Raw genomic sequence first — 23,174 nt, 5'->3', positions numbered from 1 at the left:
GGTACTCACGGAGAGTCCCGTCCCTATCCCTATCTAGCTAAAACAGAATTTTGAAAATCGGACCACAAATGAAAATTTAACAGCCCCAACATTTTTTCGAATACCGTGGTGACTACCTTTAGAGCCCTGATCGGACCACCAAGGGGCTTGAAATTTTGCTCATGATTTTGATCGCACCTCAACAACAAAGATTTCAAATTTAAAAGAGTTATCTAAATCCGTTTATGCCATTGGAATATTTTTCTACTATTTTTTTTTTATCCCACTGTGCGACATCAAATGGAAAAGAAGTATTAACATGGCTGGATACCTCAAAAATGTAGCCTTGCTGGCTGGTTAGTAAAGGGAAAACCATAGCTGAAAATTTTTGCTGATATTGTCACGACGGAATCTTAACCCTGGCATTTGGCGTCATAGGCGGACATGCTTACCGTGGTCTCGCAACAAAAAAAATACCTTTTCAAAAAAGCGTCATTCGATTGAACGAGACCCTGATTTCGACAAACGGACGGACATGAATAGATCGGTTCAGATTGTCAAGATTAGTAGACACACCCCCCTATGCGCATTCCATTAAAGAACGGGGGCAAACTTCTTACAAATCAATGAGTGCTGACCGATCCTAGTTTAGGCTCAATGATAAGGGTTCCCTTTTTTATAGCCGAGTCCGAAGGGCGTGCCGCAGAGCGACACCTCTTCGGGGAGAAGGTTTTACATGGCAAAGTACCTCACAAGTGTCGCCAGCATTAGGAGGGGATAACCACCGCTGAACATTTTTGTGATGGTCGTGTTTCTAATCCAGGCATTCAGCGTCATAGGCGGACATGCTTACCTCTGCGCTACGGTGGCCTCCAACCAAGTGGTATAGTACCTCTCAAATGTCGCTAGGATTCGAACGTCATAGGCGGACATGCTAACCTCTGCGCTACGGTGGCCTCCAACCAAATGGTATTGTATCACACAAATGTCGCCAGGATGCCAACCCAAGATCGTGAATCAGAAAATCGATATACATGGATGCTATATCCAAATATGAATCTATCTGTGCCATATTCGGCGAGGATGTGTAGTGTTTTAACATAGGCCACTGCACTCAATTTCAGCAAAATCAGATAATAACTTGGCCAGTTATGGGAGAAAGAACTTTAACCGGGAGATCGCTCTACATGGGAGACATATACCCAAAATGGTGCGCTCCCAACCATATCAGTCACGGACGGACAGCTGTGTCAAATTTCGGCGAAATCGGACAATAACAGCTATTTTTATGTGCCTAAGGACTTAAACCTGGGATTAGTCTATATGAGAGCTATATTTACATAAAGTCCTAATCCTTAGTATTTTCATACAAAATATGTTTTCCTTATGTGATATTGATGGATTTTTTTAAGCTGCTCATTTTCCCCAAACTATTTTTTGTTGTTGTAATGCATCAAAGTTTGTGGTTGTACCAACGCCTCTATGTTTATACGTTCATACATGTGACAATGATCCAACAATTACCACCTGCTTATTGTAGTTGCACCAATGGATGGAAGTGAGCGCATATGCATAGCATTGAAAGGTAATTTATGCTGCATGCTCTAGGAAACACACTGAACAGCCAAGTAAACGTCAACCCGAAATGGCGAACACAAAATGTTTTATGTGGGCTTATTATTGTTCTCCAATATCTGGCATTTTTGAAAATGCTGGTAAGGGGGATAGTCAGTCCACCGTTTGCCCTGCCATATAAACCGATCTGCCGATTTGACTTCTTGAGTCCTTAGAAGCCGCAATTTTTGTCCGATTTGGCGGAAATTTTGCATGTATTGGGTTGCCCAAAAAGTAATTGCGGATCTTTCATAAAGTCGGCGTTGACAAATTTTTTCACAGCTTGTGACTCTTGTAATTGCATTCTTTCTTCTGTCAGTTATCAGCTGTTACTTTTAGCTTGCTTTAGAAAAAAAGTGTAAAAAAGTATATTTGGTTAAAGTTCATTCTAAGTTTTATTAAAAATGCATTTACTTTCTTTTAAAAAATTCACAATTACTTTTTGGACAACCCAATAGTATTCTGTTATGACATGATTCCCAATTTCTGTGCCAAGTACGGTCCGAATCGGTCTATAACCTGATGTAGCTCCCATATAAACCGATCTCCCGATTTGACTTCCTGAGACTTTAGAAGCCGCAATTTTAGTCCGATTTGGCTGAAATTTTCCACATAGTGTTCGGTTAAGACTTCCAACAATTGTTCCAAGAACGGTTCAAATCGGTCAAGAACCTGATATAGCTCCAATATAAACCGATTTCCCGATATAACTTCTGGACCCCTTACAAGTCCCAATTTTTTCCCAATTTTTTCCCAATTTGGCTGAAATTTTGCATGTGGTGTTCTGTAGTGTTCAATTTTTGTCCGATGTGGCTGAAATTTTGCATGCGATGTTCTATTGCGACTTTCAACAACTGTGCCAAATACGATCCAAATCAGTTTCTAACCTGATATAGCTCCCATGTAAACCGGTCTCTCGATCATCCTTGTTGGGTTCCTAGAAGCTTTAATATTTGCTGGTTTGACAGAAGTTTGGTATATAAAATAAGATTATGCCCTTTGACTAAATTTATTACAAAATAACATTTTTAGCATAACCCATGTTGAAGGGTTCCTAAAATTCGTCCCGACCGAATTGAGCACGCTTTACATATTATATACTAGCTGACCCGGGCCCGCTTCGCTGCGCCTTTTTTTTTACTTTATATGGAACAAAAGTTTCCTTGGAATATTTATTTTCGACAATTAAAGATCTTTTAGTGAAATACCATGCAAACTTGAGTAACAGTTTAACAATATAAGTGCCTTTATGATCTTTATTGCCACATGATCTTTATTGGTCTACGAATTTAAGTTTGGATGTAAGGTGTATTCCATTCGTAAAATACTTAATTTCAGCCCGATATTCTCATGATGTCAGATTTAGTGGTGTTTTCGGGGGTGAGGTGGTCCCACAGACACTTGGCCCTCCTGAAAAATATCAGCATCGTGCTCTTCTCTCAAATACCATTTATTTAAACCCCATATTGCCATTGGCTAAAGAGGAGTTTACAGGATGAGGCGTCCCCCAAACACATGGCCCCAAAATAGATGATCAAATTCGTTTTCTAATCTCAAATACGTTTTATTTGAGCACATATTGGCATGGTCGAAAAATATTTTTCCTTTGGGGGTGTTTTGGGAAAGGGGTTACGCCCTAAATACATGGTCCTACATATGGATATCAAATTCGTATTCTACTCCCAAATACCTTTATTTGAGCCCCATATTGCGATGGTCAGTAAAAAATTGCTGTTTGTGGGGTATTTTAGGAAAGGGGTAGACCCCCAGAAAATTTGTCCCGAAAATGGGTATGAATTCTTGCTCTACCCCCCAATTCCTTTCATTTAAGCTCCACATTGACATGGTCGGTAAATATGCCCGATTTAGGGGTGTTTTGGGGATTGGAGTGGTCCCCCAAACATTAAGCCCGGAAAATATATCAGCAACGTGCTCTATTCTCATATATCATTTATTTGAACCCCATATTACCATTGCCCTCAAAATTGGATATCAAATTCGTTTTCTAATCTCATTTAAACTCCTTATTGCAAAAGTCAGCAAATTTGTCCGGCTTGGCGTATTGGCCCTAAAAACTATGAATATTTAGTTCCACTCTCTTTAAGACCCAAATTGTCTTGGTGAGCAAATACGTCCTATTTGGGTCTTGTTATGGTGGTGGGACGTCCGCTAGACAGTTGACCCCTAATGTTGATATCAGATACGTGGTCTACTCCCACATACCTTTAATTTGAGCCCCATATTTCCATAGTCGGCAAACATGACCGGCTTGGGGGGTGTTTTGGGGAATGGGCGGCCACTAAGTGAGTTGGCCTTGAAAATATATATCGGATTCGTGTTCCACTTTAAAACTCCTCTTATTTGAGCTCCATATTGCAATAGTCAGAAAATACTTACTATATGGGTGGTGTTGCGGCGGTGGGGTGGCCCCATAGACACTTTTCCCGAATATTGATTTCAAATTCGTGCTTTACTGCCTAAGACCTCTTATTTGTGCCCCATATTGCTATGGTCGTAAATTTGTCCCCTTTGGAGGATGTTTTTGGTGAGCGACGGCCCCCCAAACACTTGGTCCCATATTTGGATGTCAGATTCGTATTCTACATTCAAATACCTTTTATTTAAGCCCCACATTCCCATGGTCAGTTAGTAAGTCCTTTTTGGGGTGTGTTTTGGGAAAGGGGTGGACCCCCAGAAACGTGGTCCCACATTTGAATATCAGATTCGTATTCTACTCAAAAATACCTTTTATTTGAGTCCCATATTGCCATGGTCGGTAAATATAACCGATTTAGGGGGTTTTGGGTCTTGGGGTGGTCCCCCTAGTACTTGGTCCGACAATTGGATATCAAATACGTTTTCTTATCCTAAATACCTTTCATTTGAGTCCCATATTGTCGTGATTGATCTAAATATATGTTTGGTAGGTTTTAGGGTGGGGCGGCCCCCCTAGGTACCCCATCCGAAATTTGGATACCAAATTGTTATTTTTAGGGTACTATATGAGGGCACACAAATATAGTACCCTAAATCGCACCATCCATTTCCGAGATCTGGCGTTTCTGAAAATTAGGGTAAGGGGGAGGGTCCGCCCCCCCCCCCCATCAGATATCAAAAAATTTAGTACTCTATGGGGTACTACACCATGGGGTCATTAGGCACCATTTGTGAACATATCAAGAAAATCGGTTCAGCCGTTTCTGAGTCTATAAGGAACACACAAACATACAAACAAACAAACAAACCTACAAACAAACACAAATTGATTTTTATATATAAGATTTCTTATGATTCTTAGGAAACCCACCTATCAGTTTCCTGATTTACATTTTATCTATACCATGAACTTGTTGAATAAGATTATCTTATTTCGTTCTCCTTTTCATTGCCGTTAACATTTGACTACGTCTCTGTTAGTGCGCTTTATGTGGCAACAGTCTAGCTTTAATTGAAACCCCACCTTACATTGGTGTTTCAAAAAATCCCATGCAAACTTACTTTTATGTATCTGGCTACATAATTTCCCCCTTTTTAGCTTTCTTGGGCTTTTGAACTAATCAACGGTTGCTTATATGGTTGCTTGGTTTGCCAGCTGCATTAAATTATAAAATTTCGACATGCTGTCAATAACATTGATTGGAGTTTACTGGAGACTACTGCTCATAATCCTCCTTGGCATCCAGCAGAGATGCTTGAAAATGGCCATAATTGTTACTAATTATGATACAAATATGCTTAAATATGCGAACTAATGCAATTTTCTACACTCCATGATGAAGATGAAGCAAAAGCCGAAGTCCATATCGCATAGAGTGTCCATTTGGCATAGATCGCCCCATTGGCATAGACATAAACAGTGGACACTATTGGTTTGGCCTGTTTATGGCATATCCTCGAATCTGTGGGACTCTCCATTAAAATATTTAAATAAACTAGCGAAACCCAAAAGCGGCTGCTATTTGAAATGTGAATTAGCCTTATTTTATGTTCATTTGTCATATAATAAACTTCAATTGAATGGTGGTCCAACAAAACAAAATGGAATTTCAGCGGTTAAATGGACGAAAAGGCAAGAGAGTCAAGCCGTAAATAAGATTGTGTTACCATTTTAAGTATGGCCCACGTTGAGGTGAACCAACGCAGGCGTATGAATGCCTGGGTGCCATAATTACACCGAGAAAAATTTGTTTTTTTCCTAGGAACAGAGAGAGATCTTTTATATCCCCAAGATTTTTGGTAGATTTTTGGAATTGAAGATTTTTCCCAATTATGCCCCAAAGGTGTAGAAGAACTCTTACTAGGAGATCTGTTTATACAACTGACTTGGCTATTGGAGGTTATACATATACGCTGTAGAACACTTGGTACCACATTGCTGTCAAGCTCAAGAAGTAAAGAAGCGAAATTACGATTTTAGTATACCCACCTATTCCATAGATGGAGTATTTTTTTCGCTGTGTATGAGTGCGTAGTACTTTGCTTTACGTATTTAAATGCCCGCTCTGGGGCAATTCAATGTAATTCAAGTGCGATGCTCTCAGCTAGCCGCTGTAATGCCAAAATTGGTGACGATGTCGTCGATGATGATGATGATGCAGCGGATGATGACGCCTGAATTTCACAACTATTAATTGGCGATGCAAGCCATTGCCTAACTCATAACACAGACGGATAGTGCAAAAATCTGAAAGGCTCATAGCCCAAAGCCCAGGATTATTACAGCCATTAACGCCACATGTTTGGCTGTTTGGCCCCGTGAAGGTGTTTTGCACACGTTGCGTCTATTAATAACGCAGCAGGTGATTTTCATTGTCTATCCTGGGGCCAACTGCAACTGCCTCAAAACGTCACTCAGAGACCAGTCATCGACCAGGCAGCTAGGCAGGCAGTCAGCCAGCCAATAAACACCAACTTTCATATGTCTTGCTAGCCATTTTAGTTTGCTTCAAATAGCCGGATTATGTGTCCTGAAAGCAAAACCCAATGTGTTTTGTTCAATGGCTATAAGGCTTACCAAGAAAATATTGCCAGTTAGAGCCAACCAACACATACTCACATTCATTATGCTTCCTTATGAAATTTAAACAATTTTATTAACATTTTATACAGAGAGCTATAGATGGCTTAAAAGGCCAATAACACGCATAACCACAAATCCAGTTTGCGAATTCTTAATTTAGTACCAAACCAGGCGTGGAAGTCTACCCGCAGTTGTATGTCATTCACATGGATTTTGTGGGTTCAGTGTAGTGGTTCAGACTGGCGCTTCAGCCGCTGTTGTTGACTATATTTTAGCAAACCTGCTATGGACAGACAGCCTTTTTGTCAGACTTTACGACTTTGTTTTGCATAAAAACCATCGCCGGGCAATGGCATGCAAATATTTACGAAACTATTTTGTAGTTTCTAAGCATTGCTTTTCAGGAAGCAAATATCCACATTAGAGTTTCAAAATCTATTTTTGGTTTGATGCAAGGCTGGCATTCTTAGCATTCTATTAATACCAGAAATGGCTAAACGTTCATGTTACGAATGAAAAATGTTGGCCAGTGGACAACCAGGATTCCAAGTTGAGTTCTTAAATAAACTCAAGCCATTGAATGGCTTAATAAATACAAGTCACTGTTTGTTAACAAAATATTGGTCTTTTTGGCAACCATACCCAAATATAGACCGATCTGAACCATATACTACGATACGGATGTCGAAAAGCCTAACATAAGCCACTGTCTCAAATTTCAATCGGACAATAAATGCGTAATTTATGGGTCTATATGGCAGCTTTATCCAAATCTGGGCCAATCAGAACCAAATTAAACCAGTAAGGAGGAGCAAAAGTCGGAGGTGCCGACTTTATAATACCCTACACCTACCCTATAGGTATAATGTGGGAGCTATATCCAATTCTGAACCAATTTTGATAGACCTCGGCGATCAAATAAGGTCAAACAGTTATAATTACGGTTGATAAATGACAACAAGCAAGCAATGACAACAAGCAATGGGGTATTCGTCGAGGAAAGCGTGGTACAAAATTTTGGGAAGATTAGTCAAATAATGCTCTTACAGCAGCTCTTGGGGTGAAAATCTGGCGATATACATATATGACAGCTATATCTAAATCTTCGCCGATTTCTATGAAATTCTCCAGTAATATCGACAGTCATAAGAAAATCCTTCCTGCCGAATTCGAGAGAATCGGTTAACAAAGGACCACTTCGTTTCAGGAGGAACATTTATATGGGAGCTATATCTAAATCAGAACCGATTTCGAGCAAACTTCTCATATACTGTCACAGTCGTCGAATAAAGCGTTGTACGAAGTTTTGGGAAGATTGGTCAATAAATGCGCTTGCAGTGGCGCTAGGAGTAAAAATCGGGCGATATATACATATATGTATATATATGAGAGCTATATCTAAATCTGAACCGATTTCCATGAAATTCACCAGTAATGTCGAGAGTCAAGGGAAAAATCCTTCCTAACAAATTTCAAGAAAATCAGTTAACAAATGACCATTTCATTACATTATTACTGCAAATCGGACGAACATATATATGAGAGCTATATCCAAAACTGAACCGATTTTTTCCAATTTCAATAGGCTTTATCTCTAGGCCAAAGAACATGTTCATACCAAATTTGAAGACGATTGGATGAAAACTGCAACCTGTACTTTGTACACAAATTAACATGGACAGACAGACGGACGGACAGACAGACGGACATAGCCAAATCGAATCAGAAAATGATTCTGAGTCGATCGGTATACTTATCAATGGGTCTATCTCTCTTTCGTCTGGGTGTTACAAACTAATTCACTAAGTTATAATACCCTGTACCACAGTAGTGGTGTAGGGTATAAAAACAAGTAAGAGTGTGCTAGGTTCGGCCGGGTCGAATCTTATATACCCTCCACAATGGAAAGCATTTGTCGAGTTTTTTGCGCGGTATCACTTTTTAAACAAACAAAGAATAATGAATAGGAACTGTTATGCTATTGGAGCTACATATATCAAGTTATAGTGCGATTCGGACCATAAATGAATTGAATGCTAAACATTGTAGAAAAGTCATTGTGCAATATTTCAGTCCATTCGGATAAGAATTGCGCCTTGTAGGAGCTCAAAAAGCAAAATCGCAAGGTCGGTTTATATGGGAACTGTATCAAACTATAGATCGATTTAGATCTTGTTTCACATGTACATTGAAGGTCATGGGAGAAGCCGTTGTACAAAATTTCAGCCAACTTGGATAATAACTGCGCCCTCTAGAGGCTCAAGAAATCAAGATGCCAGATCGGTTTATATGACAGCTATATCAGGTTATATACCGATTCGCTCCATACTAAGCACAGTTGTTAGAAATCATAATAAAGCACCTCATGCAAAATTTCAACCAAATCGGATGAGAATTGCGCCCTCTAGCGGCTCAAGAAGAGCCGCTAGGGGGCGTTACTAACCGATTTAAATCAAACTTAGCACAGTGGTTGAAAGTGACACCCAAACACCACGTGCAAACTTAAAGCCAAATCGGTTAAGAATTGCGTCCTCTAAAAGCTGAAGAAGTCAAGACCCAAGATCGGTTCATATGGCAATTATATCAGGTTATGAACATAAATAATTAAACTTATAAAACTGTTGAATATGCATCATATATTCAAAATGTTTATTAGTATCAATGAACTCTGGTCTATGCCATTAATTGAATAAAAAAACGTCATGTAAATGTTGCCCGCGGCTCCGGCTCCATTCGTTATGCAATTTTAAACCACTTCATCGAGCATTTCGGAGTGTATTACCCATTCTCTGAAGGTCTTTCGGTGCCTAGATCTGATCGAACGAAGTTAATCTTAAACCAGTAAAGCATGGCTAGAGTCGGGCGCAGTCGACTATATAATACGCTACACCACCGAATCTACCTTCTACTTTTAATAATTAGAACCTATGTCTAAATCTAGTCAGACTTTTATTTGGTATACCTACTGAAATATCAAATGGAACATCAACTTTGTATACCAACGACCATAGGAAAGGGGTTTGTAACACTTCGAAATACCCATTCCCGACCCTACAGAGCATATATATTCTTGATCGTCGTAAAATTTAAGACAATTTAACAATGTCCATATGTCTGTCCGTCCTTCTGTTATAATCACGCTACAGCCTCTAAAAAGTGTCTTATTTGCACATAGTCCAATTTTGGCGTAGTCTTTGCAACATTTCGGCCGTATCTCACGAACTAATGTTTCAATGTGGTCTCTCAATACGTCAATTGAAGTGGGCTTGTCTGTATAGACATGAGCTTTAACATAGCCCCACAAAATATAGTCTAAAGGCGTTAATTCGCACGATCTAGGCGGCCAATTGACCGGTCACGAACGTGGAATAAAATGTTCATCGAACTCGCCTCTCAATAAATCCATTGTTACGCATGCTGTGTGGCATGTTGCACCGTCTTGTTGAAACCACATGTCATGCAATATCATCTCACGATAGCGCTCACCATTCACACTTACATTACAATTCGCATCTCCTTTGAAAAAGTACGGTCCAATGATGCCACCAGCCCATAAACCGCTCTAAACTGTGACTTTGTCTGGTTGCATTGGAGGCTTGCAATGCTTCAGGCTAAACTTCATCCTAAAATCGACAATTCTGCTTATTTACGGACCCATTGAGTCAAAAATGAGCTTCGTCGCCGAACACAAGCAGCATGCCATGAACTTTCTTGACAAAGCACCCATTTTGATGATAAAATTGATGTTTGATAGTGAAACAAAACAGGAAACATGCGTGAGCGTGATTAAATCAGTGTTGCCAAAAGGATAGTAGCTAAACAAATCTCCTTTTATATTAAAAAAAGTCATTCAAGGAACTGAACAAATGCGATCAATGGTGGAGGGTATATAAGATTCAAGTCGGCCGAACTAAGACGCGTTTACTTTTTTATGTGCATAGGTTAAAAGGTTTGAGTATTATCACATCGGGGCATATAACGATGATACCCATCATCATTTCCGGATGACATATTAAGGTAATATGCAGAATTAAAATGAAATACCCGTGAACTGGAGTAATAACCATAACGCAGCAGGAACCGATGGGTTGCCACTTGCCAGCTATCTTATATAAAATTGAATTTTTTGTCTGTTTGTTTGTTCCGTATAGTCAAAAAAACGGCATAACCGATTACCTTGAAATTTTTACAGATTATGTAGGTTGATCTGTAAGGAAACATAGGCTATATAATTTTTTGATATCGGGAGGGGGGCGGACCCTGCCCCTTACCCCAAAAGTTCTAGCCGAAAATAAAAGTCACAATATGGGATTCAAATGAGAGCTAGTCAAGTGTAGAGTACGAATTTTATAATAAAAGTTGGGTCTAAGTACCTGGGGGGCCGCCCCAGCCCCAAAACCCTTAAATAGGTTTACTTGACAATCATGACAACATGGAACTCAAATGAAAAGTATTCGGGAGTAGATTGCGAATATGGTCAGGAAGAAGAAATATGCTTTAAAATTCATTGACATCGGAAGGGGGCGGACCCTCCCCGTTACCCCCAAAATACCACTGAAAATCACAAGTGGACCAATAAAAACAATATGGAAATCAAATGAAAGGTATTGAAGAGTATAATACGAATATGGTATTAAAAATTGGGTGCAAGTACCCAGTACCCAAGTACGCCCTAACCCCAAAATGTATAAAAACAGACAAATTGATCGTCCATATCAATGTGGGGCTTAAATGAGAGGTATTTGGGAGTAGATTACGAATCTGGCATACAAAATCAGATCGAAGTGTAGGGGGTCACCACACGCTCCCCAAAAACTCCCCCAATGGGCATATGACCCATCATGACTATATGGGACTCGGTATGTTTGTTTGTTCCGTACAATCAAAAAAAGGAAACATAGGTTATATAATTATACCCTCCACCATAAGAGGGGGGGTATACTAATTTCGTCATTCTGTTTGTAACTACTCGAAATATTCGTCTGAGACTCCATAAAATATATATATTCTTGATCGTCATGGCATTTAAAGTCAATCTAGCCATGTCCGTCCGTCCGTACGTTCGTCCGTCCTGCTGTCTGTCGAAAGCACGCAAACTTTCGAAGGAGTAAAGCTAGGCGCTTGAAATTTTGCACATATACTTCTTATTAGTGTAGGTTGGTTAAGATTGTAAAAGGGCCATATCGGTCCATGTTTTGATATAGCTGCCATATAAACCGATCTTGTGTCTTGACTTCTTGAGCCTCTAGAGTGCGCAATTCTTATCCGATTGGAATGAAATTTCGCACGAAGTGTTTTGTCGTGATATCCAACAACTGCGCCAAGAATGATTCAAATCGGTCTATAATCTGATATAGCTGTCATATAAACCGATCTTGGGTCTTGACTTCTTGAGCCTCTAGAGGGCGCAATTCTTATCCGATTTGAATCAATTTTGGCACGACGTGTTTTGTTATGATATCCAACAACTGTGCCAAGTATGGTTTAAATCGGTTCATAACCTGATATAGCTGTCATATAAACCGATCTGGGATCTTGACTTCTTGAGCCTGTAGAGCTCGCAATTATTATCCGATTTGCCTGAAATTTTGTACGACGGATTCTCTCATGACCGTCAACATACGTGTTTATTATGGTCTGAATCGGTCTATAGCCCGATACAGCTCCCATATAAATCGATCTCTCTATTTTACTTCTTGAGCCCCCAAAGGGCGCAATTCTTATTCGAATTGGCTGACATTTTACACAGGTCTCCAACATACTAATTAATTGTGGTGCGAATCGGACCATATCTTGATATCACTCTACTTGCAGAGCAAATCTTTTCTATTACCCTTTTTTGCCTAAAAAGGGATGCCGGGAAAAGAACTCGACAAATGCGATCCATGGTGGAGGGTATATAAGCTTCGGCCAGGCCGAACTTAGCACGCTTTTTTAGATATCGAATGGTGGCTGACCCTCCCCTTACACCAAAAACGCCACCCAAAACCAAAAAAGGATTGATGGACACAATATGGCTATCAAATGAAAGGTATTGGAGACCAGAAAATAAAAATCGTATTAAATTTTGGGTCCAAGTACCCACTGGGTCGCCCCAACCCAAAAACTCCTCTAAACAGAAATATTCTGCGTATCCGGCAGTAGATTACAAATATGGCAATTAAGTGCAAGTAATGGGAGGTCACCTCACCCCCAAATACCCCCAAATGGGCATATCAGCCGACCATGGCTATATAGGATTCAAATGAAAGATATTTGGGAGTAGATTAGAGATATGACATTAAAATTTGCATTAAAGTCAAAGTGGCTCATTTCCTCCTAAAAATACAAATTGCAAATTTTGCCCATGAACATTCCACTAAGGAACAGGGGCAAACTTCTCACATATCAATGAGTGCAGTCCGATTCAAGTTTTAAGCTCAATTGTAAGGGGCCTCCTCCGAGTCCGAACGGCGTGCCGCAGTGCGACACCTCTTTGCAGAGAAGTTTTATATGGCATAGTACCTCACAAATGTTGCCAGAATTAGGAGAGGAAAACCACCGTTGAAAATTTTTTCTGATGGTCTCGCCAGGATTCGAACACAGGCGTTCAGCGTCATAGGCGGACATGCTAACCTCTGCGCTACGGTGGCGTCCTAAAAATACGTCGAATAGATTAATTGACCCATTATGGCAATATGGGACTCTAATGAAAGGTATTTGAGAGTAGAAAACGAATTTGATATCCAATTTTGATTCCAATTTTTATTTCCGACTGTAGCAGTATGGAGCTAAAATACCCCCAAATGGGCATATCAGCCGACCATGGCTATATAGGATTCAAATGAAAGATATTTGGGAGTAGATTAGAGATATGACATTAAAATTTGCATTGAAGTCAAAGTGGCTCATTTCCTCCTAAAAATACAAATTGCAAATTTTGCCCATGAACATTGCACTAAGCAACAGGGGCAAACTTCTCACATATCAATGAGTGCAGTCCGATTCAAGTTTTAAGCTCAATTGTAAGGGGCCTCCTCCGAGTCCGAACGGCGTGCCGCAGTGCGACACCTCTTTGCAGAGAAGTTTTATATGGCATAGTACCTCACAAATGTTGCCAGCATTAGGAGGGGAAAACCACCGTTGAAAATTTTTTCTGATAGTCTCGCCAGGATTCGAACACAGGCGTTCAGCGTCATAGGCGGACATGCTAACCTCTGCGCTACGGTGGCCTCCTAAAAATACGTCGAATAGATTAATTGACCCATTATGGCAATATGGGACTCTAATGAAAGGTATTTGAGAGTAGAAAACGAATTTGATATCCAATTTTGATTCCAATTTTTATTTCCGACTGTAGCAGTATGGAGCTAAAATCAACGGTTTGGGAGCCGCCCCACCTCAAAATACCTCCCTATTATTTAAAAGCTTTTTGGGGTGGATATTTATTGATTATCAGGACAAAGTGCCTGGGGTCCACCCCACCTACAAACACAACTTATTTACCGATCATGACATTATGGGACTCATACGAAATGTTTCTGAAAGCAGAACACGAATCCTATATTTACTTTGATGGCCAGGTGACCACCCCCGAAATACACCCTAAACCCGCAATATTTACTAATGCAGTAATATGGGGCTCAAAAGAAAGACATTTGGGAGTAGAGTAAAAATTTGCCCTGGAACCGAGCGGGGGCAAACTCTTCATACATCAATGAGTGCTTTCCGATTCAAGTTGAGTTTATCAACGATAAGGTATCTTTTTTATAGCCAAGTCCGTACGGTGTGCCGCAGTGTGCCATCTCTTTGGGGAGAATTTTTTACATGACCAATGCAGGGTATTGTACCTCGCAAATGTCGCCAACTTTAAGAGGGTATAACCACCGCTTTAAATTTTGTCTGAAGTTCCGCCAGAATTCGAACGCAGGCGTTCAGCGTCATAGGTGGACATGGGCTACAGTAGCACGATATCCACATTCAGGACGAAGTGTCTCCACCCTTAATAGATATTAGAGAGTTAAAGAAGGCGCAGCGAAGCGGGCCCTGTCCAGCTAGTGAGCTATAGGATGCATTACTTCGGTCTACGGTTCACCGTCACTCGCGTCGATCCGTGTCACTGAATCCTGGCGAGAACATCAAACCACCATTGGTCATTATGATCTTAACGAAAAGATTTCGCTCAGCTGCAAGCTCTTCGGGCTCGGCTATAAATAGGAGCTCCCTTATCATTGAGGTAAAACTTTAAACGATTAAAACCGATTTGTATGGGAGAAGTCTCTTAATGGATTGTTGCTGAGCAAACTTCATATTGTTTATGTACACAAAAAAAAAAAAGATCTCTTGTGTGTGTGTTTTTAACGTTCAACTAATCATTCAATCTCTCTTGAGCGATGTAACACACATTCTTTAGCTCAATTTTTGTATAGCAAAAAAAATGTTATAATGCATACAAGTTGACTCTTATTATCCTTTATAATTTTTTTTTTATTTTTATTATTTTTTTTTTATTTTATTTTATTTTTTTTTTATTTTTTTTTTAACAGATTTCAACTGCAATCGGTCTATTAAAAATCTATCAACTTGACAAACATTCGATTCATATCTAAATTATAGCATTGAGAGCTGGTTGTATATTACTTTGCTGGAAATATTCCATTCTATAAATTCGCTGATAGCCATAGTGCTAAGCATTAAACGGGCCTTAATTGCTGCGAAGATGTGGAGGCATTGCGAAAAAAAAAATAAATTAATTAAACCAATGCAGTCATAGATAGTTGCTGCACACAGACGTTTAACACTTTGCAAATGAAATGCCTGCCTGCCTACCTGCCATGAGTTTAAGAGGCACCGCTGTTGTCTGTATGCTGTGTCGGACAGCAAATCGTACAATTTGATATCTAGGAGACTGTGAACAACAGCGGACTAGCGCTAGCGACATCGAACAACCACAGGTTAGACTATAAATTTGTTAACTTACGAGTATTAACGGCTAAATTAACATCAAAAACAAACAAATTAGTCCACATAGAAATGACAGGTAAATGTGGCTGTAACATTTGCTAGAAGGCGGTACACCAAACAAATAGGCAGCGATTAGTTGGTCTTCAGATATGTCAAGGTTGATGTGACATTACAATTAAAATTCCTGGAACGGTAAAGCTGAAATAAAGAAAAGAAAAAAAAAAATTTTTTAATAAGAGTGTGGAATATAAAAAAATAAGATTTTCAAAATTTCTACGTTTACCTAAGCGGCGCAACAATTTAAAGTAAATTGCTAATTGTCGAGCCCGATTTTTTTTTATCCAGCGTCTAACATTTTTCGCCGGTCTTATGTAGAGCTGGCAAAATAACGATGGTACTATCGATATTTAATATTTTGGCTAAATATCGATTGTTATTATATATATTTATTTTGTCATTCCGTTTGCAACACATCGAAATATCCATTTCCGACCCTATATATTCTTGATCAGCGTAAAAATCTATACGATCTAGACACCTGTCTGTCTGTCTGTCCGTCTGTTGAAATCACGCTACAGTCTTTAAAAATAGAGATATTGAGTTGAAATTTTGCACAGATTCTTTTTTTTAACCATAAACAGGTTAAATTCGAGGATGGGCTAAATCGGACTATATCTTGCTATAGCCCCCATATAGACCGATCGGCCGATTTAGGGTCCCAGGCCCATAAAAGCCACATTTATTATCCGATTTTGCTGAAATTTAAGACAGTGAGTTGTGTTAGGCCCTTCGACATTATCACTAAGTTTGGCTCAGATCGGTTCAGATTTGGATATAGCTGCCATATAGACCGATCCTCCGATTTAGAGTCTTAGGCTGATAAAAGCCACATTTATTAACCGATTTTTATGAAATTCGGGACAGTGAGTTCTGTTAGGCCCCTCGACATCCTTCTTCAATTTGGCCCAGATCGGTCCAGATTTGGATATAGCTGCCATATAGACCGATCCTCCGATTTAGGGTCTTAGGCCCATAAAAGCCACATTTATTATCCGATTTTGCTGAAATTTAAGAAAGTGAGTTGTGTTAGGCCCTTCGACATTCTTACTAAGTTTCGCTCAGATCGGTTCAGATTTGGATATAGCTGCCATATAGACCGATTCACCGATTTAGGGTCTTAGGACCATAAAAGCCACATTTATTATCCGATTTTGCTGAAATTTAAGACAGTGAGTTGCATTAAGCCCTTCGACATTCGTACTAAGTTTCGCTCTGATCGGTTCAGATTTGGATATAGCTGCCATATAGACCGATCGGCCGATTTAGGGTCTCAGGCCCATAAAAGCCACATTTATTATCTGATTTTGCTGAAATTTAAGACAGTGAGTTGTGTTAGGCCTTTCGACATTCTTATTAAGTTTCGCTCAGATCGGTTCAGATTTGGATATAGCTGCCATATAGACCGATCCACCGATTTAGGGTCTTAGGCCCATAAAAGCCACTTTTATTATCCGATTTTGCTGAAATTTAAGACAGTGAGTTGCGTTAAGCCCTTCGACATTCTTACTAAGTTTGGCTCAGATCGGTTCAGATTTGGATATAGCTGCCATATAGACCGATCGGCCGATTTACGGTCTCAGGCCCATAAAAGGCGCATTTATTGTCTGATTTTGCCAAAATTTTGGACAGTGAGTTGTGTTAGGCCCCTCAACATCCTTCTTCAATATGGTCCGGATCGGTCTAGATTTTAATATAGCTGCCATATAGACCGATCTCTCGATTTAAGGTTTTGGGCCCATAAAAGGCGCATTTATTGTCCAATGTCGCCCAAATTTGGGACAGTGAGTTGTGTTGAATCCTTCGACATCCTTCTTCAATTTGGCTCAGATCGGTTCAGATTATGATATAGCTGCCATATAGACCGATCTCTCGATTTAAGGTTTTGGGCCCATAAAAGGCGCATTTATTGTCCGATGTCGCCGATATTTGGGACAGTGAGTTGTGTTGGATCCTTTGACATCCTTCTTCAATTTGGCTTTGATCGGTCCAGATTTTGATATAGCTGCCATATAGACGTTGGTCGTTTTCTGGTCTCCAATACGTTTTTAGTTAATACCCTTGTTGAGCCCATCGGACCACTTTCGGATATGTGTGGCATATTTGGGGTAAGGGGGAGGGTCCGCCTTCACCCGATATCTAAAAATTATATAGGCTATATTTCCTTCCAGACAGACGTGCACAATCTATGAAAATTTTAAGAAAATCGGTTCTGCCATGTATCATATTGTCATAATGGTTCTAATGGCGTTTTTGAGGGTTGGTGTGACCCTGGTGTGATTTTGTATGCCAGATTCGAAATCTACTCCCGAATACAATTCATTTGAGCCCCATATTGAAATGAACATCCAATATGTCTGTTTGGGGGAGTTGGGGTTGGGATTGGGGCGGCCCGATGGGTACTTGGACCCAAATTTTAATACATATTCGTTTTTTGGTCTCCAATACCTTTTATTTAATACCTATACTGTCCCGATCGGTTCACTTTTGATTTTGGGTTATGTTTTTGGCATAAGTGGAGGGACCGTCCCCCTTCCGATATCGAAAAATTATAAAGCCTATGTTCCCTTCCAGGCAAACCTACACAATATGCGAAAATTTCAAGAAAATCGGTTCTGCTGTTTTTCAGTCTATACGGAACAATCAAACCGAGTGCCATATATCCGAGATTGGCTAATGTGCTCATTTTGGGCGTTTTTGTGGGGTTGGGGTGACCCCCTATACTTCGACATGAATTTGTATGCCAGATTCGTTACTGAATTCCTCATAATTTTCAATTGATATCCATATTGTCCTTATCGGTCCACTTTTGATTTTGGGTGGTGTTTTTGGGGTAACGGGGGAGGGCCCGCCCGCCGCCTATTCCTAATTCCTGACCATATTCGTAATCTACTCCCGAATATCTTTCATTTGAGTCCCATATTGTCATGATCGTCAAATAAACCTATTTTAAGGGGTTTTGGCGGCTGGGGCGGGCCCCCAGGTACTTGGACCATACTTTATTTATGAAATTCGTACTCTACATTTGAATACCTTTCATTTGAATCCCATATTGTCCCGATCGGTCCACTTTAATTTTTGGGTGGTACTTTTAGGGTAAGGGGGAGGGTCCGCCCCCCTCCCGATATTAAAAAATTATATAGCCTATGCTTTCTTCCAGATCAACCTACACAATCTGCGAAAATTTTATGAAAATCGTTTCAGCCGTTTTTGAGTCTATACGGAACATACAAACAAAGCACAATAGTTTCATTTTTATATGATAGAAGATATCAACTCATCTTCCTAATTTTTTTTAGCTCACTAAAAAGTCCTCATCCTCCGCCAGTTAAGCACCTCGTCTTTCAATGCAAATCAATACCGTTTTTACATTTGCCTTCATTTCATTTGCCGCTATACAAAAAAAAATATGTTGTATGAGAAGGATTCGAAGTATTTTCTTGTTGAACGTCTATCATGACACCGGGTGCTAACTGTGCTGTCTGGCATATTAAACAACAGTGCTGTGCGCATGCGCATTGAGCTAAAGCTAAGACTGATGCAGCATCAATATGCCGATATAACCGTTTATGACCAGGCGCATAAACTTGCCAAGTAACAGCTAAAAAAGCATGCATCAACCTAACTGTCGGCTTATCTTTATTGCTATTAGAGAAAATAAAACAAAAAAAAACATTTTATCGTTGATTAGCGAAAAACTGTCTCTGCCTTAGTTCATGGCTAGGCTTTAGCGATTTTTTTTTTTTTTTAATTTAGATTAAGTCAAGCATAGGCTTTGTTTAGCCGTCAGTCCGTCCGTCCGTCTTGTCGAAGTAATTGTTGAGCATAATTTAATGTCATCATCAAAATTCGAAAACTGTTGGAAGCAGCCAACAAAATTCCCTCAATAAATACCTGTCAAAATTATTGATTGTGGCCATTAATTACCCTGGATGGCCATACGGTTTGAGGGGTTTGTGGTTTTCATTATTCCTCTTTCTTTTATCCTGCATAACAGTTTAAGTGGTTTACAGAACCAGTTCAAAACAGACGAGCTTTAACGCCCCTAACGGGAGGTAAATTTTTTTACAAATAATTTATGATACGCTTAGATGGTGACTGGTGTTTGAATTAATGTCAACGGCTTCTGATTGCTTTTGAGTTATGTTGGGATGGCATAACATCAATAAGGACTTAATAAAACAAAGCTTATCTGGAAGGAAGGCATGAACTACGGCATGTCAAATGGCTCATTCCCATTACAACATTCTTAGGGAATAATACAAGGATTTTGTGGGTTTCTTGTATTTTTAAGAAATTCAAAAGAAAATTTGGTTTCTAAGGAAAATTTCTTGGAAATTTTATCTTTAGAGAAAATTTCTTGGACAAAATTTCTTGAAAATTTTCTCTTACGAGAAAATTTTAAACTTTAGAAAAAATTTCTTGGAAATTTCAAGTGGCCAGCTTAACGCATTCATCCGCTATAGTGATTTCGACAGACGGACGGACGGGCATGGCTAGATCGATTTAATAGAACGTCCTAGCGATCAAGAATATATAAACTTTAGGGCGTCCTAGAAGAATATTTCGATGTGTTACAGATGCAATGACTAGATTGCTATACATGGGCCCAAATTTTTATATCCGATTAGTAAGAACTAGTCTGATACACAAAGACCTTTTATTTAATTTCCATATCGCTCCTCACGTCTGTTGTTATACCCTCCACCACAGTTTGAGGGTATACTTATTCCGTCATTCTGTTTGTAACACCTCGAGTCGAGTTGAGTTTGTAACACCTTAAGTCGATCTAGCCATGTCCGTACGTCCGTCCGTCTGTCTGTCGAAAGCACGCTAACTTCCGAAGGAGTAAAGCTAGGCGCTTGAAAATTTGCACAAATACTTCTTATTAGTGTAGATCGGTTGGGATTATAAATGGGCCAAATCGGTCCATGTTTTGCTGTAGCTGCCATATAAACCGATATTGGGTCTTGACTTCTTGAAATTTTGCATATGGTGTTTTGGTATCACTTCCAACAACTGTGCTAAGTATGGCGCAAATCGGTTCATAACCTGATGTAGCTGCCATATAAACCGATCTGGGGTCTTTATATCTTGAGCCTCTAGAGGGCGCAATTCTCATCTGATTTGGCTGAAATTTTGCATGAGATGTTTTGTTGTGACTTCCAATAACTGTGCTAAGTATGGCGCAAATCGGTGCATAACCTGATATAGCTGCCATATAAACCAATCTGGGATATTGACTTCTTGAGCATCTAGAGGGCGCAATTCTCATCTGATTTGGCTGAAATTTTGCACATAGTGTTTTGATATCACTTCCAACAACTATGCTAAGTATGGCGCAAATCGGTACATAACCTGATATAGCTGTCATATACACCGATGTGGGATCTTGACTTCTTGAGCCTCTAGAGGGCGCAATTCTCATCTGATTTGGCTGAAATTTTGCACATAGTGTTTTGATATCACTTCCAACAACTATGCTAAGTATGGCGCAAATCGGTTCATAACCTGATATAGCTGTCATATAAACCGATCTGGGATCTTGACTTCTTGAGCCTCTAGAGGGCGCAATTCTTATCTGATTTGGCTGAAATTTTGCATGAGATGTTTTGTTATGACTTCCAATAACTGTGCTAAGTATGGCGCAAATCGGTGCATAACCTGATATAGCTGCCATATAAACCGATCTTGGGTTTGATTTCTTGAGCCTCTAGAGAGCGCAATTCTCATCCTATTTGGCACAAATTTTGTACAATGGCTCCTCCCATGGCCTTCAACATATGTGTGCAATATGGTCTGAATCGATCTATAGCTTGATACAGCTCCCATATATACCGACCTACCGATTTTGCTTCTTGAGCCCCGAATCGGACTATAACTTGATATAGCTCCTCTTTCGTTCTTATTCATTATTCTTTGTTTGCCTAAAAACAGATACTGCGCAAAGAACTCGACAGATCCGACATATGGTGGAGGATATATAAGATTCGGCCCGGCCGAACTTAGCACGCTCTTACTTGTTTTATTTTATTTTACTCCAAAGTTGTATACCAATTTTCGTATTTTGGGTTACCACAAAGTTAAACGGACCGACAAGTCCCCTATGCAAGTGAGCAAAGTATGTTCAAAAATTTCAAGCGGATAGTGGACAGGTGGAAACGGCCTTAGGGTGTCAAGACGTTGAAGAAAGGACCTGATTAGTAGATCTCCCATCCTATGGTGAAAATGCATTACTCCAATGATATAATCTTTGGTAATATTTCAATTTAAAATCAAGGTCACTTGAAAAAGAGGTCTTTGAGTTTCACGAGAAATTGGCGCCTTTTCCCAATATTCCATCATTAGTACAAAGACAACTTGAAACGTGGTAATGAATTTCCCGCCTTTTTCTCATGGCCAGTCATTTACTCGTTCATTTATTTATGTTTCTAAAGGCAAGGACAAAAAAAATAGATGAAATTTTCGCATATAATGGAAATGAGTGGCACTTTCCTACGCAAGCCAAGAAACACTAAGAAAACTTTCAATGAAAATGAATAAAACCGGCTTGTGTGTTTCTTTTTTTTTCCTTTTCTGCAGGTTCGTTTTTTTTTCAAAGGTCTTAGCAACAGACGATGAGTAGAAGCAGATGAAATTCTAAATGAAATTAAAAGCAAACACACTTTTTTTAACAGCATCTCACCATCAGCCATTACAAGGGCAAAAGAGAAAAATGAGAAAAAAAACCAAAACCACCATCATCTTCATTCAAGGCGTGCTGCTGCAGGGTGGCAGACCAGGGAGACGAAGGCAATGCTGCAGTGAAAGAAAACTTTGTCCTTGGCTGTGAAAGGTAATGCCTTACTTGCCAGAGTCCTAATGTAAATGGAAAGGAAAACCAAAGGCACGTTGAACTGACTTCTGCCTGCATTCATTGCGGGAGGAAGTGTCACCATCTACTTGAAACAGCTGGGCTCTCATTTGCGGCTCCCGCAAGAAAGTGGGACATTCTCCGCTGTAAATCGCACACACACACACACATATAGTTTCGCTATTTCCTCATTTGCTGATTATGCACTTGGTCGCCTTACCCCACTGTGCCTCTTCTGCCCAGACTGTGTTTGGCCCAATTTATTGCTCTCATCTAAGAGCTCTAATGGGAATCCCGCTTGCCTCTTTCTTGCCATTGCCCTTTTGATGCTGTGCCTCATATTCTTGGCTGCTTGACGTTTTTTTTTCCTTTTTGTTTAGTTCAGTTATTAACCCAGTTTTTAAACACACCCACAGCGAAGATGTTCCAATTTTGTTTTTCTTTAATTTTCTTTTTTTTTCTTCTTCTTCCTTGGCCTTTGTGGGTAAGGAGGAGAATAGGGGGCTGGGATGGCGGCTCTAATGAATGAATGAATGTCTGGGCTGAAATAAATGAGCGAACGACTTTGGCTGGCTGGCTGCTTGGTTGTCTGATGACTTGGCATTCGAGGGGGAGGCGGGGAGTTGGGTCTTGCCTTTTCCGGGTTTTCTTTGCAATAATTTTCTGCTTCATGTTTTTTTTTCATTTTCTTCTCTGTTTCAGTCATCA

General features: G+C 39.8%; 1 protein-coding gene and 1 long non-coding RNA gene across 3 annotated transcripts in view; one reads left to right on the top strand and one right to left on the bottom strand.

Annotated features, from left to right (window-relative positions):
- Nucleotides 1-23,174, top strand: part of LOC131995343 (uncharacterized) — a 466,869-nt gene that overhangs the window by 342,064 nt on the left and 101,631 nt on the right. Inside the window, exon 6 of one of the 2 annotated variants that reach the window (XM_059363984.1) lies at nucleotides 15,139-15,236. The exons of the other annotated variant lie outside the window; for it this stretch is intronic. The gene's annotated coding sequence lies outside the window, so the exon portion shown is untranslated. Of the gene's footprint in view, nucleotides 1-15,138; nucleotides 15,237-23,174 lie in introns of those variants that run through there. 2 annotated transcript variants of the gene reach the window in all.
- The window catches only part of LOC106090832 (uncharacterized), a 45,928-nt gene continuing 38,117 nt past the window's right edge, over nucleotides 15,364-23,174 (bottom strand). Inside the window, exon 3 of the long non-coding RNA XR_001221905.2 lies at nucleotides 15,364-15,754. This is a non-coding gene — a long non-coding RNA (uncharacterized LOC106090832). The remainder of the gene's footprint in view (nucleotides 15,755-23,174) is intronic.

This window comes from Stomoxys calcitrans, chromosome 1 (genome assembly GCF_963082655.1).
Source record: "Stomoxys calcitrans chromosome 1, idStoCalc2.1, whole genome shotgun sequence".
NCBI lineage: Eukaryota > Metazoa > Arthropoda > Insecta > Diptera > Muscidae > Stomoxys > Stomoxys calcitrans.
This window is presented reverse-complemented; position numbering and strand designations above follow the sequence as displayed.